The sequence below is a fragment of the Prionailurus viverrinus genome, chromosome A3, assembly GCF_022837055.1.
Source record: "Prionailurus viverrinus isolate Anna chromosome A3, UM_Priviv_1.0, whole genome shotgun sequence".
Classification (NCBI taxonomy): Eukaryota; Metazoa; Chordata; class Mammalia; order Carnivora; family Felidae; genus Prionailurus; species Prionailurus viverrinus.
This window is the reverse complement of record NC_062563.1, coordinates 98,231,251-98,250,367: the sequence shown is the minus strand read 5'-3', so window position 1 is coordinate 98,250,367 and position 19,117 is coordinate 98,231,251. Positions and strand designations below refer to the sequence as shown.

Genomic DNA, 19,117 nt, shown 5'->3' with positions numbered 1-19,117 from the left:
ATGCTTACTAGATTTGGCATCTGTATCTTAAATTCCCTAGGTTTAAAATATTAATGGCCTAAAATGTAATCAGCTGATTAAAAATTAAAGGCGCTAATGAATTTCTAATATAAAATATAGTCTCCAGCACATGATAAATACTACAAAACAAAATAAAACAAATGAATAAAGCATGGATAGTACTGAACCCTAGATATACTATGTATTTTTCTATATATACACACTTATGATGAAATTTAACTTATAAATTAGGCACACTAAGAGAATAGCAATAATAATAATACAGTAGAACAGTTATCAATATACTGTAATAAAAGTTATGTGAATGTGGTCTCTCAAAATATTGCATTACACTTCACTAACCCATCTTCTTGTGATGATGTGAGATGATAAAATGGCTTCATGATGAGGTGACATTGGGTGAATGACACAGGCATTGTGATGTACTATTAGCCTACAATTGACCTGACCATTTATCAGAAAGAGGATCATCCATAGGGTGTCTAGGTGGCTCAGTAGGTTAAGCTCCTGACTCTTGATTTTGGCTCAGGTCATGATCCCAGGGTCATGGGATAGAGCCCTTTCACTCCACCATTGGGCTCCACACTAAGTGTGGAGCAACTTAAGATTCTCCCTCCCTCCCTCCCTCTCTCTCTCTCTCTCTCTCTCCCTGCCCCTCCCCCTTCTCCACTCACATGCACTCTCTATCAAAAAATGAGGATCATCTGTTTCTGCACCACAGAAAGCAGTGAAACTGTGGATAGGGAGGGGACTAGCATAATGCTGATTTTTTAGAAATGTGTTAAGAATTATTCTGCATCCTATCATCATATATAGTTGACCCTTGAATGATGATGTGGGAGTTAGGTGTGCCAATCCCCTGTGTAGTTGGAAATCCACGTATTACTTTTGACTCCCCCAAAACTACTAATGCTCTACTGTTGACTAGGAGCCTTGCTGGTAACAGTTGATTAACATACAGTCTATATGTTATTATATACTGTATTTTTATAATGAAGTAAGCTAGAGAAAAGGAAATATTAGTAAGAAAATCATAAGGAAGAGAAAACACATTTACAGTACTGTACTATACAGTATTCACATAAAAGTGGACCCATATGAACCACTGATTTCTACTCATGAAATAAATATTGCACTGTATATTAACTAATTTTTTTTTTAATCTGAAGGAAAAAAAAGTGGACCCACACAGTTCGAACTTGTGCTATTCAAGGGTCAACTGTAGTTTGTTTTTAGTATTCTCTTTTAATATTACGGAGACTGTTATTCACTATTTGTTGGATTAAGTTTGCTAATTGTGTTCTTCAAAATTTACATATCCTTACTAATGTTCTGAGTGGCTAGATCTATTGATTACCAAGAAATTTTGTTAAAAATACTTTTCATTATGCAGCAAATTCATCATTAGTTAATTAAAATGATGTCATTTCTGCTCTGTTTTTTTAAGTAGATGCATGCACATTTCAAATTGTTACATTCTGATGAACTTAAACTTTAGATAGCGATGTCCGCTAGAAAGAATGTTTCCTTGTCTCAATGGTACTTAATCCTTTGAATCCTATGAATATCCTGTGTTACTTAGTAGCATTTATTAGATACTTGGCATTATTCTAGGTACTTCATAACTGTTAACACAGTTAATGTTATATAAATGTATCACTTAAAGAATCCTGAACATACTGTATAAATTCATACCTTAATTGTTTGTAAGGACTGGGTTGTGAGTATAAAATCTCAAATGTTATTTTGGTATTCTTTCCATCAAGAATCAAGGATGACTTAGTCAATTCACTATGCCATGTTCTTTTCTTGTGGAACATAAATGCCCTCTTTATTTCTCAAAGACTATAGGCTTTACACATGATCCTGTCTTAATGAACCCCCCAGGCATAGGCCCAAGGCCCCATACCTTTGCAATCATTAAAACCCAAGACACCATTTCCATGGATTTTATAACCCACTCTTATCAGTCATATTTTCAGAGGGTTTTTATTCCTTAGCAAGCTTTATTTATAGCTTCCTTCTATTCTTCTATATCATAAGATTTCTCCCACTGTCTTGGGATATTAGCTGCACATGTAAAAATGATATTACCTGAGCTATAAAAATCATTTCTACGTGCTTTACAGCATTTTAGAATTTTTGAGAAGTTTAAGCCCATATCCCCCAACAAATTGTAATGAATCTACACAATGGAAGTCTATATGTCAGAAGTATGAGAAAGATCTCTGTGATTTTTGTAATATTTATGTGATAAAAGATCAATATGTTAAACATGACTCAACTTATATGAAAGGGAACAGACATAAATATTCTAATTTGTGTATATTTTGCATAATATTACACCATAAAATATTTATAGGACTAAATATTAGTATATGTAGTTTAAATTGAGGAAGAATAAAAACAATAGAAGAGTCAAAAAGGATTTTTTTACATTGTCATATATTTTTCTGATTATTTTGTATCTAAATATACACACATTTTTAGATTTTCAATGTTTCTCAAATGTGCAGTAATAGTTATGATCACACATTTTTGAAACCTGATTCTACCATATATAGTGTTATTTTAAGTTATAACTTTAACTTCTCTGTGGCTTACTTCATTATTTATAGATGAAGATACTAGTATCCCATTTCATAGTGCAACTATGAAGAATAAATAAGATAATAGATATAAAACAACTGAAAAAGCCCAATTCCCATTATGCTTATCTCCCTCAAACTTTTCTTAAGTAAAACAATGGTAAATGATTTTTTAAATTACATTTTTGGCTACATATAGGATGTAAGTGTCACAGGGCTAATGATTATACCAACAAAGGAAGGCAGGGGTGGTACTGATTGTCTTCCTCTCATGTCTAGAATAGTGCTGGCTTATAGCCTCCCAATCATAGAAGCTGGAACTAGTTATGTATGAGATTTGGAAATATAACCTGAATAAAAATAACTGTTTATTGCAATCTCAAATACATTTATTACAGTAAGGCAAAGGTATAATAGCAATTCTGTGTAAGTATTAGAGGCTCATTGCCTCAACGGTATTATAATAAATGATTTTGAAAGAACATAATATATTACTTACTAATTACAAATGATGGTATTTTAATTTCAAATGTCTAGTCTATTTTTATCTTAAGACCTTCAGAAGCAATTTTCTGTGTCAGGTTAAAAAGTCATTAGAGGTCACAGGAAAGAAAACAAGTTTAATAAGAACATTCTCACAATGTATACGCTAGAATTAGCTACATCATATTTTAAAAAAAATTTTTTTTTCAACGTTTATTTATTTTTGGGACAGAGAGAGACAGAGCATGAACAGGGGAGGGGCAGAGAGAGAGGGACACACAGAATCGGAAACAGGCTCCAGGCTCTGAGCCATCAGCCCAGAGCCCGACGCGGGGCTCGAACTCACGGACCGCGAGATCGTGACCTGGCTGAAGTCGGATGCTTAACCAACTGCGCCACCCAGGCGCCCCTTAGCTACATCATATTAATCATTAAAAAAGGAATAAAATAAAAATAACATCCACAGCCACCTCAGTTTAGATTAGGGATTGCTATGTTTAGTGTTAATATTTACCATCCACCTTTATTCTATTTTATCTTATAATAAGATTTATATGCGTATGTTTATATATATATATATATATATATATATATATATATATATATGTATACACACATGGCTCCACAGTGAAATTATTACTACAATCAAACTAATGAACATCTTCAACTCCTTACATAGTGCCTTTTTTCTGAAAGCACCTGAAATCTACTCTGTTAGTAAATTTCCAGTATAGAATACAACACTAATAACTATAATCATCATGCTGTATGTTAGAGCCCTAGAACATACTCATCCTACATAACTGCATCTTTGTACCCTCTGAACCAACATATCCCCATTTCTGCCACCTCCACGCCCCTGGTAAGTAGTCTGCTTCTATGTATTCAACTTGTTTAGATGTCACACATAAGTAAGATCATGCAGCATTTTTCTTGCTGTATCTGTCTGGCTTATTTTACTTTGCGTAATGTCTTGTAAATTCATCCATGTTGTAAATGACGTGTTCTCTTTTTTAAAGAATATATATAAAAATTTCCTTACCCATTCATCCATAGATGACAGATGGACACTTATGTTGTTTCCATATCTTGGCTATTGAGAAGAATGTTGCCAAGAACATGGAAATTATTTGAAATACTAATTTAATCTTCTTTGGGCATATATATATATATATATATATATATATATATATATATGCATGTATATATGCATATGTATGTGTGTATATATATATATATATATATATATATACGCATATATATACACACACATACACACACACACACACACACACACACACACACATACCCAAAGAGAAGGGTGGCTGGGCCATAAGGTAGTTCTATTTGTAATATTTTGAAGAAACTCTACATTGTTTTCCATAATGAATGTAACAATTACATTCCCACCAACAGTGTACAAGGGTTCCCTTTTCCCTACCTCTTCACTGGCATTTGCTATTTTTTATTTTTCTGATAATAGTCAAATGGTCTCATGTTGTTTTCCTTCCAGCATACATTTCACTGAGCACCAAAGCTCAGAATGTAAACATTGGTGAGTAGTAAAGCTTTATGGAGATATACCTTGATTATTTATTGATTCTGGCAAGATTGACTATGCACAGATTTAATCAGTGAGACATAGGAAAATAAAGTTTCTAAATTTATTTGAGACATGTTTAAAGAGTATAAATGCCCTATAGAATTTCATACTTTTAGCCATGTTCTGTGATTCTAAGATAAATAGAAGTCAGTTTCTACCAATATCCATTTTATTTAGGAAATTAATCTATTTATGTAAATTGTTTCCAGTACAACAAATTTCATGACTTCAAAATATTTTTCCAGGCACTACTGAAATATGATTATGGTTAAATAACAAGTGTCCAACAATAATGGCAGAGAGCGCTCAGTGTTTTGGAAAGGCAAGGTTTTTGTTGTTTCTTCCTGGGTATTTAGAATTTGCATGACTGAACCTCTCACAATCTCATAAACTCTCTCACCCTTATGAATCCTCAGGTCAAAACCTTTATCTGGAAACTTATATAATGGAGCTGTTTCCAGAACAGCTCAAAGATATATTCAACTTAATGTTGTATGTAAGTATGTTTCAGTAAAATGTGTTACACATTTTGGAGTAGGCAACATGTTGGCAACTGAACAGGTAATTGGCAAAGGGAAGAGAGGATAAGTATATTAATGAAATGGATCCTGGGCATGTGAGTGGTTCAGTCAGTTAAGTTTCTGGTTCCTGATTTCAGCTCAGGTCATGATCTCATAGTTCTTGAATAGAGCCCTACATTGGGTTCGGTTCTGTTGACAGCATATAGCCAGCTTGGATTGTTTCTCTCCCTCTTTCCCTATTCTCTTTCTTTCTAAATAAATAAACATTAAAAAAAATTAAAATTAATGAAATGGATCCCTACCCTTCCAATCCTAAGTGGACATCCTGAAGGGATTCTTTAAAGACAGGCATCACAGCATGGTAGCTCACCTCATGAGGTGTTTAAAGTACTTAGCATTCTTTGCTGTTGTTCTTTTTGAAATTATTCAAGCTAACATTTCAATTTAGAAGTTATTTGTAGTAATAAGTTCCCACTAAATTGTTTGTTGTAATTATTTGATGCTTTTATAAGCCTCATAATAAAGAAGACTTGGTACAGAATGAATCAAATGTATTATCTTACACAAGCTATTTTATTCTGATCGTAAAAAAATAAGAACATCAAATTACCATGAATTAAACATAACATTATTAGTGTCGTGTTTTATTTTGTTTTGCCTTTCTGAGAATAATATTACACTGCTGTCGTAATATTTGACAGCACAAGTACTGGAAGTGATACACTATGCAGTTACCGAAAAGGTATTTATGTTTTCTGTATCAGAGCACTTAGGCATTATTGCTATAATAAACATAGATGCTACCAAAATTCCAGGGTCACTGTCATGTTAGCTAATGTTTAGGGAAAATGGATATATTTGTGCACATTATAATTTTGGTTAACTTCTCATCTATAATTTTATAGTTTCAATTGTTCACATGCTTCTTTAATGAGTCATATATCCTCAGGGTTTTATCAAAAGTGAATAGTTCTATTCATCTAAAACCCTAGATTTGCCTGTATTTTTGTTTTATTCTTCATGTTCTTCTTATGCATTGTGATATAAATTGATGACCTCAGTATGTATTTTAGGACAAATATTTTTGGCTAATTATAGGAGAAGCCCAAACCCAAAAGTCCTAAAATGGAACAATGATACCTCCAGGTCCATGACCACGGCTGCAGCTTTGTTTGTGTTGTTCTCTCGTATTTTGTCTCCATGCTGGTTTTTTCATGGTTGCAAAGATAATAAAGAGTAATTGTGAGAATTTGCTACTGTTTTCATGTGCAGAGAGGGAAGAGACAGCATATTTCTACTGAGGAATAAAATATCTTCTAATCAGTACAACTGAACTAATTTAGGTAAAGTGTATATCCCAGAACCAATTAGTCCTTTTAAAGAAACACTGTTTGTTGATTTTCTTAATTCTGTACCCTGACATCTACTTGGGCAAAATGGATAAGATTGCCATGATTACTTTAAAATTTCAGTTTAATTAACACCTTCTCCAGGAACTAGAGATGGATCGATTTTCACTAAGTTCTGTGGGTTTTGTGGGGAGGAATGGATATCTAAACTATATTGGTGCTACAGTAGAGGATCTGAATGGGAAATCTGATGATGATTAAACAATTTACAATGTCCACTGAGCCATCCTTGTATTTGCAATTTCTATATTTGTGTGTCTAGCCAAGGACTCTTCAGAGCTCTCAACCGATACATCTAATTGTTATTTTACATTTTCAAAAGAGTGAAAAGTCACAATAATATTATAATATCTAGAAATTATTAAATATTTCTATGAACCAACTACATTTATTAAATATTTATTCTTTACCCTTCCATTGAAAAATATTGTCATCTTTATATCTCACTGTAAATTGGAAGGTTAAATACGGTTATCATGTGAAAAAAAACTTGTGACAAAATTTTAAGTATTTAAGAAAATAGAAGACTTGAACAGGTATTCCTGATAAACACCTTATAGAAATTGGGGCAGTTAGGCAACCATGTTCTTCCCATTGGAGTTTATCCCAGACTGGAGAGAGGAATGGGGAGAGATCCATGGTGTCCTGGAGGAGGACATTACAGATCCTAGAGTTTTAAAAACTCTTGATTTTGGTTCAGGTCATGATATCATGGTTCAGGAGATTGAGACCCTAGTTAGGCTCCATACTGACAGCACAGAACCTACTTGGGATTCTCTTTCTGTCCGTCTCTGTTTTCCTCTCCCCTACTTGGGCGCTCTCTCTCTCTCTCTTTCTCTCTCTCTCTCTCCCTGTCAAAATAAACAAACATTAAAACAACACAAACTAGAGGCAGCTGGGTGGCTCAGTTGTTTAAGCATTCAACACCAGTTCAGGTCATGATCTCACGGTTTGTGGTTTCGAGCCCCAGATCGGTCTATGTGCTGACAGCTCAGAGTTTGGAGCCTGCTTCGGATTCTTTGTCTCCCTCTTTCTTTCTCTGCCCCTCTCCCTCTCATGCTCTGTCTCTCTCTCTCTCTCAAAAATAAATGAACATTAAAAAAAGATAAAATGACATAAATTAAAAGCAAAAACACCCACAAACAACCAAAAATCATTCGATAAGAAAATAAGATTTTTTTTAAAATTTTACTGTAATGCATACTTCCTACATTAATAAAAATCTCATTAGGTAGGTAGTTTGATTACTCCCATTTTATCACTATAAACTAAAAATATAAAAAGGTGCATTCATAATATCTCCCCCTGCCATTTTCCTTTTTTATGTATAGACAGCATTAAATGAAAGTATTCATTCATTTGCTCAATCTAGAAACCTGATGGTCACTGTTTTGATTCAGGCTCATTGCTCGCATCCAGCCATGCTCTAAACTAAGTCACTATTATTTTATTTTTTCTTTCTTTATTATTTTTTTTTATTTTTGAGAGAGAGAGAGAGAGTACGCACGTGCACAAGCGGGTGAGGGACAGAGAGAGAGGGGACAGAGGATCTGAAGTGGGCTCCACACTGACTGCAGAGAGCCTGAAGAAAGGCTTGAACTCACAAACCATGAGATCATGACCTGAGCTGAAGTCAGATGTTCAACTGCCTGAGCTACCCAGGGTGCCCCAGCCACTATTATTTTCTAAACATCATTTAATCCCATCCACTTGTCATCTCTATCATCTCCTAATCCAAAGCATCATAGACTCTCACTTCACTTATCCTCTTGCCTCACATAAGCCACTGAAATGCTCATTTCACATTATTCTTTTAATTTTTCAAGCCACTTTCCAGGCTTTCATTTATTAAAATTTATTCATTAAAATAAATGTTTGCACAAGTCTGGTTGCTTAATTTTTCTTTTGAAATATTGAATTGTTTCCATTGGTCTTCGGGTGAATTAACTTCCTTAAGGTTAATACTTCCTTAGTATTAAGATATGATGAGATGGGTCTCAATCTTGTCTCATGAATAGTTTTTGTATAGATATACACATATGCATACATACCATACCTATAAATTTGCCACAACTGTCTGCCTTTTCTACAAATTGAAAACCCTATGTTTACTATATGACCCTATTTTATTTTAGTACCTAGCATATAGTGAGAGTGCAGGATACAGATACAACTTATTTGGATTCATCTCCAGATTCTGATGCTCACATTGTGAAAGAGAATGGTTATATTTTTATCTAATTCATTTTCTCTCCTTCCTTGACACTGGTTCTTAGCCTTGATCATAGGAATGTGTTACATATGCTCCTCCATGTTCTTTCTCCATGTACCAGTTTGAAGATGATTTGCAAAATCAATTTCGAAGTCAGGATTTGAAGACACGCCACTAGAGAGAAGAAGGCCTGGGTCCCTGAATCATTGTCTGAAAGACAGCTGCTTATGTAACTGGGACAGTTGTTTGGAATTCACTTATGTGAGACATTGACTTCTATTATACTGGAGCCAATATACATGTTTTGTTTGTTTCATGTAACAGTTATTCTTTATACTAACAGAACAACACTTAACCACCTGTGCCTCCAATTTCCCCCCTTTAAAGTGAGGATAATAAAAACATTAAATCACAGAGTTTTTTGGGAAAAATAATGAAAAAATATGTGCAAATCAATTATAACAATGGTGACAGTTAATGTGTTCATTATTTGTGGAATGGACTAATTATTTAAGTGTCTGTGGTTAAATAAATATAATCGAAAGAAATTCCAAAGCAGTGCTTCACAGGCCATTTATGGCTCATTGACACATGGTGTTCTTCCTGTCTAGTCTTGGCTTATACAATGTTAAATGCATATATTTTGGCTAATATTGAAAATTTTTGACTTCCTATTAAACTCATATTTCTGGTATGATTTGAAAGTATCTGAGGAGCTGGAAAAAACTATCTCTCTGTTCCAAGGTAGTTACAGCCAGGTGAGAGGAACAGCTGCCACCATCTTTCAGTGAGATATGCACGCTCCAATGGGTCCAATCACCACAACTTGTTGCTATATTTTTAATCTGAGACTAGTCATTTATTATTGTATTGAGGGTATGTTTATCAAAATTGGAAGAAACAACAGATCAACAAAGAAGAGAGGTGAATGCTTTGTATTTGGACAAATGCATGGTGTGTGTGTGTGTGTGTGTGTGTGTGTGTGTGTGTGTGTTTAAGTAAAAAAGAAAATCTATCACTCTTCAGGATTTATCCCTTTAAGACAAACTTGCATGGTCCTACAATTACTTCGGTGTTACTTCTGATCCAGGGACCATTTCCTGAATCAGCTTGAATTTAAAAAGATAGAACTGCATACTTAGATCCAAATCACATTTGTGAATGGTTGTGGTGTTCTTTATACCACACATATGTAATAGCAAGATATCCTACATCGCTATCAGGTCTATCTATAATTAAATATTGATGGAAGTAGATAAGATTAAAGTGTCCTTTCTACAGGAAAAGCACAAGCAAAGGTATTTGTAAGTATACGGGAGATATCCTCCAGTTTTATCACACATTCTAAATTTTATTTTCTTTATACAGTTAACAAGAAAATTGTGATATGTTAATGCTTTTCAAATATTGCTCCATGAAGCTCTCGCAATATGGAGGACAACATAGTAAGAATGAGTGGGTAACTGGACAAGGAAGTCATCTCCAACTGCAATCTCAGAGTAGCTAGAATTGTAATCCTTTTAAAGCACTTGACCCATGGGGTGCCTGAGTGGCTCAGCTGGTTGAGCCTCTAACTTCACCTTAGGTCATGATCTTGTGGTTTGTGAGTTTGAGCCCTGCATCTGGCTCTGTGCTGACATCTCAGAGCCTGGAGTCTGCTTCAGATTATGTGTCTCCCCCTCTCTCTGCTCCTACCCCACTCACTCTCTCTCTCAAAAATAAATAAACATTAAAAAATTTAAAAAAAAAAAACTTTTGACCCTCATGAAATATTCTTTTCTAAGGAAAATGTTATCTCTGTTCAATTGAAAAGTTTTGATACCAGTAGGTTAAATGACATCTGTACATCTTTATTTTCCTGAGAAGATAAAGCAAGTAAAAAAAAAAATAATAGTAATAATAATTAATAAAATAACTAGGAACAACATCTTGAAATATCCTGTGGTTTTGGCTTTCATATCCATGACTACATAAAGCTATATAAACAAGAAGGAAAGAATTTCCATAGTCATATTCCCAGATACCACATAATATTGGGTAAGGTTAAATTATATTTCTTAGCTCTAATATAAAAATTTACCCCTTAACTATTAAATGAAATAATTTTAAGATTATGTATCTTCATATTACTATAAAGTAAGATTTTATACATATTTATTTGATTATTTTAATATATAACCTTATAAGACTACATAAATCTAATTTTCTCCTAAAAACATTCTCACTCTGATTTGTGTGACTATGTGATTGTATTTATCACCAGGAATAACTCTATAGTCTGTTTCCCCAGAAATAGGTTCTTAGACTATTAAACTAAAGGCAAAGGAAATTCCAGCCTCATTTTGTTCTTTTTTGTTATTCAATGATGAATAATTATTACTTCATATTCTGTTCATTTCTACTATATTTCAGTGTTTCTACAGTATTACAGAACTTAAGTGGAGGAAAAGTTTTTTTTTTTCTTTTATGAGAGATTAAGAGACAATGAGGAAGAAAGAGAGGGAAAAAAAGAAAAAAATATGGGGGTTTGAAATGCAAAGACCTAAGTATGTCTAATATTACTAAAAATTTGAGATGGATAAGTCTTTTTTCATAAATTTTAAGCTAGATAATACCTGTATGTCTCAGTAGAGAAAGGTTTACTACACAAGAGGCTTGCTTGCCAGACTGATTTGAGTTTTCTGAGGATGACCCATTTCAAGATTTAAGAGGGATAGTTCAAGTGTCATGGAATGTCATAGAATATACATATTACAAAGAAATTCAGATTCTTTTATAATGCACATACACTGACAGTATAATAAGGTTTTATTTTCTAAAAGCCAAAATCTGTGCAGAATTTGTTTTTTATAGCTGATGTGTATTGAGAATTTTAACAACCTCCAATAGTCTTCTAAATCAGAAAGTCTCCTAAGTCATATAACAACAGGTTATTGACAAGCAGTCTGACAATGTTCAAGCTAAAAATAAGGCTGCTATCTTCACTTTAGATTTTACTTTTATGATTACTTCCAGTCATTAAGTTCTATCTAGGAAGAATTTAGACATAAGATCTTAATATAGAAGAATTTATAGATCAACTGATAGTTGCTACAGAGAAACTTATCAGATAAAGATGAACTTGTATTAAAATTAGTCTAACTGGGCAGTGAGTCAAGATATTCTTTCTGATAAAGTTGGAAAGCCCTATCTCCTATTCCTGAGGCTTCTCATCAAGAACCAACACTTTGTTTATTACTCCTAAATCTATATTCTGTTCATATGTCTTAAAGGGGCAGATCAATATCTCTGGATACCTCCTTAACAGAGACACATTGTAGTCTATATGCCTAAAAATATCCCCATAGCATTGTTCCAGTATATTTCCCTCTCTCTTGTCTCACTAAATGGCACCATACCCAACCAACATTCAGCCAAATAAATATATACTTACTCTCGACTTTGCCTTTCTTTATTATTTCACTCAAGTTTACCTGTACTGTAAGTGCTAACAATTCTTTCTTAAACATAAGCTTAAAATATGGCACAACACTCAATTTCCCTTTTCAGGGATTCATCTTTAACCTGAACTAATTTCCTGCTTTTGTAATCACCTCAATTCTATTTTTTCTACCCAGTCAGTTGAATGGCATAATATATAAATCTAAACTTAGCATTTGGAATTTAAAACATCAATTAATAACTTTATAGTCAATTTAATTCATAGCTGTGTATAAAACTCTGCTTAATTAATATAGAGATTGGCTTTTTAAAAGTCCTTAAAACATTTTTACAAAAATATAGTATGCCGCAGTTGGAATGTTAGAGTCAATATGAGATGAGAAGAAGGAAGGGGAGAGAGCATGGGTCATAACCCACTGAGATGACTATGGTTGGAGAGAGAATTCATAGGTCAACACCTTTTTGTTTCAAATTATCACAGTCCTTATGTATGTCTACAATATTAAATCATGAATGAGGAGAAATATGATGCTGTTACTGAGTTGGACAGTACCATAAAAATCTTTACCTTAAAGTCTTTTGAAATCAAGGGCACTTGGGTGGCTCAGTTGGTTGAGCAACAGACTCTTGATTTTGGCTTAGGTCATGACCTTAGGGTTCATGAGATCAAGCCCTACACTCAGCCCTGTGCTGTCAGTGCCAGAGCCTGCTTGTGATTCTCTCTCTCCCTTTCTGTCTCTGCCCCTTCCCTGCTTGTTCTTTCTCTCTAAAAAGAAACAAATAAACTTAAAAAAAAAGAAAAAAAAGGACAAGCTCTTTAAAAAATAGTCTTCCAAAATCAAATGCTTCAGCTACAATACAAAACAATGTAGGGGCGCCTGGGTGGCGCAGTCGGTTAAGCGTCTGACTTCAGCCAGGTCACGATCTCGCGGTCCGTGAGTTCGAGCCCCGCGTCGGGCTCTGGGCTGATGGGGCTCGGAGCCTGGAGCCTGTTTCCGATTCTGTGTCTCCCTCTCTCTCTGCCCCTCCCCCGTTCATGCTCTGTCTCTCTCTGTCCCCCCAAAAATAAATAAATGTTGAAAAAAAAATTTAAAAAAAACAATGTAAGCTATAAAGTAATTCAATGATATTCAATTATGAAGTACATAATTATAAAAATGAGGTAAATTTTATATATAAAAATGATTATGCAATGGAATTAGTAAAATCTGTATTTTTATAATTAATTTTTCAAGATTGATGGAAAAATAAAATCATGTAAAAATAAAGAGAAGCTAAGGATATTAAAATCCAGCACCAACAAACTCAAGAAATTTCTAAAAAATGTACTTAAAAATGAAGAAATTGAGCCAAAAGTTTGAAAGTATGAGATTCAAGGGGAGAACACAAAACAAAACCAAAGAAAACCAAAAAAAAAAAAAAAAAATGAGAGGACACCTTATGCCCAGGTCTTAGTTTTTTTATACCAAAGAGTTCCTTGGATAAATCCCTAATTCTAGGACCAAGACAAGAAATATATAAGATGAATTTTATTATTCCAGAAAGTAGGAAAGTGCTAAATACACATACACAAATAAGAGTATAGGTATATTAAAGGATATACAAAAAACAACTAAAAGAGCTCTCATGGATAAAGCTGGAATAATTTGAGCAACAAATTAAATAATTATTAGATTACATCACAAAATATAGAATAAATATTTATGAATACTGGTATAAGCACACACTTAAATAAATACATGGGAAAATACAGGCGGAACTCTTGTGGATAAGTCTTCAAAATAATTTTTGTAGATAATCCAACTCTCAAAGAGGTAGAAAGTAATTTTTTACCTCTTATGTGTGGGCTCTGTAAAGTGACTTCCTTCCAAAGAAGACAGTAAAGAAAGGGAAGGGAATCCCAGTAAGTTTACAGAAGAGAAATCTGACAAACATGTCCTCAGTCAGGGAATCAAGGTAAACATCAACAGTAATGAGTCATCTTGAGAATATATATCCTTGATATGAAATGGTGAGAATGGCACATTACCTCTGTGTTCTGACTCCCATGAATGCATTACTCCTGTGCAATCATGAGAAACCCCAAATAAGAAACATTCTACAAAATACCTGACCAATACTTCTCAAAATTGTCAAGGTAATCAAGAAAAAGGAAGTCAAATGAACTGTTACAGCTCCTAGAAGCCTATGGAAAGATGATGAATAAATGTAATATTTACCGTGGATGGGATCCTAGCAGTAAAAAACATTTAGTAAAAACTGAGGAAATGTATGAATAAAGAATGGACTTCGTATAATAATAATGCACTGATACTGTGCAAATATGTTATATATATATTAAATATACCATATTAATGTAAAATGTTATTAGAGGAGAAATTGGGTATGCTGTACATGGGAACTCTGTAATATCTTTGTAACTTTCCATAAATGTCAAACTATGAAAAAGAAGGGGATCCAGTTTCCAGTTTTGCACGTAAAATACTTGGAAGTTGCCACTCTGTACTAAAAAGCTGAACAGACTGAAAAATTAATAACTCTTCTTGCGTGCTCAAGAAGACAGGATACATTGGGGCGCCTGGGTGGTTCAGTCGGTTAAGCATCTGACTTCAGCTCAGGTCATGATCTCACGCTTCCTGGGTTTGACCCCGTGTTGGGGTCTGTGCTGGCATCTCAGAGCCTGGAGCTTGCTTGTTTCAGATTCTGTGTCTCCCTCTCTCTCTCTCTCTCTCTCTCTCTCTCTCTCTCTCTGCCCCTCCCCCACTCATGTTCTGTCTCTGTCTCTCTCTCTCTTAAAAATAAATAAATATTAACATTTTTTTTAAAGAAAAGAGGACACAGGGCAAAACACTGCCCTCAAGACGGGACAGACAGCCAGGTGAATCTAGGGAGTTGTGGTTTACCTGAGCAGATCCTCACAGCAGAGCTTTCTTCAAGAACCAGTGCCAGGGCAGGAACACCAGGGAACACAGGCAGTGTAGGAAGGGAAGAATTTTGTGAGGTTTACCTCCAGAAGCTCAAACAGGTTCTCACAGTAAATATCTGAGGAAAATCCCCTTCAGCTCTGGCAGAGGGAAGTGAAAAGGAAGCCTTTTGAAATACTGAACGACACCATGTTCTTCTTAACAAGGCCTGCCCTCAGGAGAAACCAATTAACCAGAGCCTAACTTGCTAGGGTATTACCACAGCTTAACTGACATGGCAAAAGGGGAATACCCAATTCCTGCCCTCCCTAGCCATCCTGCTCACTGAACTGGAGACAGAGTAAACAAGAAAACAAATACATAAAAGCAAACAAACACTGACAAACACTTGTGAAATTCATAGTCCAAAGGAATAGATTCACCAGCAGACCTCACAGGACCATAGAAAACTTCCCCTCCCATCACACCTCACACCACATTACTAAAGCCCTATTTACAGCAGTTCCTTTATCCAGTATATCAAGTCCCGTTATCCAGAAAAAAAATTACAAAGTATACCAAAAGATAAAAAACAAACTAGCACAATTTGAAGAGGCAGAACAAGCATCAGAACCTGATGCAGCAGAAATGTTGGAATTATCAGACCAATGTTTTGAGATTGTTTTCTTAAGTTATCTTTCTGCTACTTTGTCACTGGAGTATAGAAACAGGATAGATTGCAGCATTATTTACAGCAGCCAAAATATGGAAGCAACCTAAGTGTCCATCAAGAGATGAATGGATAAAGAAGATGTGGGATATATATATACACAATGGAATATTACTCAAACATAAAAAAGAAAGAAATCTTGCCAATTGCAACACTATGGATTGTCCTAGAGGCTATAATACTAAATGAAGTAAATCAGCCAGAAAAAAACAAATGCCATATGATTTTACTTGTATATGGAATCTAAAAAAAAAAAATCCAACAACAACAACAACAAAACCAGATTCATAACTTTAGAGAACAAATTGGTGGTTGCCAGAGAGGAGGGAGAGTGGTAGAGGAATGGGCAAAATCAGTGAAAGGGTTTAAGAGGTACCAAGTCCCAGGTTACCTGTGTGGCTCAGTCCCTTAAACTTCTGACTCAATCTCAGCTTGGGTCATGATCTCGCCATTTATGAGTTTGAGCCCTTAGTAGGGCCCAGTACTGCTAGCGTGGACCCTGCTTGTGATTGTCTCCCACTCTCTCTGCCCCTTCCCCACTTTCTCTCTCTCTCTCTCTCTCTTTCCCAAAATAAATAAACTTTAAAAAAACAAAAACAAAGAGAGAGGTACATAAAACAACTATGAGAATTCCTTCCATAGTACACAGGACATAGCTGAAGACAGAATCTTTGAATTAGAGGATATATCAATGAATCTTGAAAAACAAAAAGAAAAGAGAACAGAGACTAAAAAACAAAACAAAACAAAACAGAACAGGTTATCCAAGGACTGTGGGACAAATACAAAATGTATAACATACACATAATAGGACTACCAGAAGAAGAAAAACAAAATGATAATGTCTGAGAATTTTCCCAAATTAATATCGAACACAAAACCACAGATCCAGGAATCTCCAAGATCCAGAGATCTCAGGAATCCTACTATGCAAGATAAATGCCCCTCAAAAACTACACCTGGAATTTCACTTCAAACTACAGGAAATCAGATACATAGTATTAATCCATAGAAAAAATGCCACAGGGAGAAAAAATAAACTCCTTACCTACAGAGGGACATATATCAGAATTGCACTCATAATTAAAGTATAGGGAGGAAAAAAGACTACCAAGTTGGAAATCATTCTTCAAAAGTGGAAAAGAAATAAAGCAGACATTTTCTCAGAGATTGAGGGTATATTTTTGCCAATAAGCCTGCTCTGCAAGAAATGCTAAAATACATTCTCTAGAGAAAGAAAACAAATATAGGTCAGAAACTTAGACAAATGTAAGAAAAGGAATAGTATCAAATAATTGATATGTAAAGTTAAATAAAAAAATTGTTTTTCTGATCATTAATTGATCAGATATCAATGTGTTAATTATAATAATACCAAAAATGTATTTGATTAAATAATCTATGCCTAAATTAAATGAATGATAATAATGATACAAGGGACAGGAGGAGAAATTAGGATTATTTTGTTATTGTAAGGTACTCACACTGCCTATGATTAGCATTGCATTATTTAAATGTGGACTTGGATTAGCCTATAAAATGTATATTGAAAACTCTAGGACAAACACTAAAAGAAATTTTAAAACGACAACAAAAGAAACAAAACAACAACAAAAACAAACTGCAGCCAATTAAACCGACCAGGCTCTTTTTAGATGTCCAATGACTGCAAACAGCAGCTTCCTTAGTAGTATATGCAGTCTGTTGCTCATATGGCTTGCCCTAAGTACATGGAGATGGACCTTTCTATTGGATATTTATGTCTGACCTCAAGTTGTCCCCATTCTAGGCCCCAGACAGATATGTGGGGTGCCTTTGGCCCTAGAGTACAGTGGCCAAGATCCCCATTGGGCAAACCATCAGATCCACCAGTTCCACACCACAAAACAAGGACAGAGGTCCTATGCAGGGTCAAGTTCAAGTTATCTGGCTGCTGGAAGACCCACATCTTCAAGAAGAGAGGCTTTACTAAGTTTAATATGAATGAATTTGAAGACATGGTGGCTGAAAAGAAGATCATCGTGGTTGGCTGTGGAGTCAAATATATTCTAATTGTGGCCCTAGAGAAATGGCAGGCCCTACCTTCCTAAAGTCATCAGCTTCAGTCACTGCCTAATCCTTAATCACCAATAAAACCTACTTCCTGTCCCTCCCAAAAAAGAGTTAAAAATAAAAGCAAAACAAACAAAAAATACCAAATTCAGTTGATCCTCGAAAAACACAGGTTTGAACTGCACAGGTCCATTTATACATGGATATTTTAGACTTTAGTACTATAAATGTATTTTCTCTTCCTTATGATTTCCTTAATAACATTTTCTTTCTCTAGCTTGTACATTGTGAGACTGTAGTGTATAATACATATACATAAAATGTGTTAATGGACTGTTTATGTTATTGTATATCTTCCAGTCCACAGCAGACTATTAGTAGTTGTTTTCGGGGCATAAAAGTTTTATGTAAATTTTCAATTGTGCAGTGGAGGGGTGGGTTTGTGGAGCTTCTAATCCCCATATTATTCAAGGGTCAACTATATAAGTGACTTGCTAAGGAAGGAGAGAAAATGGAATCATAAAATATGTACTTAAAACCACAAAAGGCAGAAAAAATAATGGAAGACAAAAATAGGAATAAAAACAAAGGCAACAAATAGAAAACAGTAATGAATATAATAGATATCAATTCAATTGTATATTGGATAGCAATAATCACTTGGAATGTCAATGGCCTAAATGTACCAATTAAAAGACAAAGATTTTCACCGTCAATCAAAAAGAAGACCTATCTATAGTAGTGTTTATAAGAAATCCAATTTAAATAAAAAGGCACATGAATTAAAAACAAATGCATGAATAAAGATGTACTATGCTAATACTATTTTTTAAAAAAATAAATTAACGATATCAATTTCAAATAGAACAGAATTCAGAGCTAAAGTATTATCAGGGATAAAGGCAGGGCATTACAACAGTGATAAAATGTTTATTATATAGGAAGACATAACCATCCCAACTGTGTATATACCTAACAGTAGACCACCAAACACATGAGGCAAAAACTAATGGAACTTCAAAGAGAAATAGATGAATCCATATCTAAGTTAGAGACTTCAACACCCCTCTATCACAGATGGACAGATCTGGCAGGCAGAAAATCCGTAAGAACACAGTTGAACTCAACAACACCAGTTATCACCTGGATATAAT

At 34.5% G+C, this 19,117-nt stretch overlaps 1 pseudogene; it reads left to right on the top strand.

Annotated features, from left to right (window-relative positions):
• Positions 1-17,532: 17,532 nt before the first annotated feature.
• Positions 17,533-17,653, top strand: LOC125163149 (uncharacterized; annotated as a pseudogene).
• Positions 17,654-19,117: the final 1,464 nt, after the last annotated feature.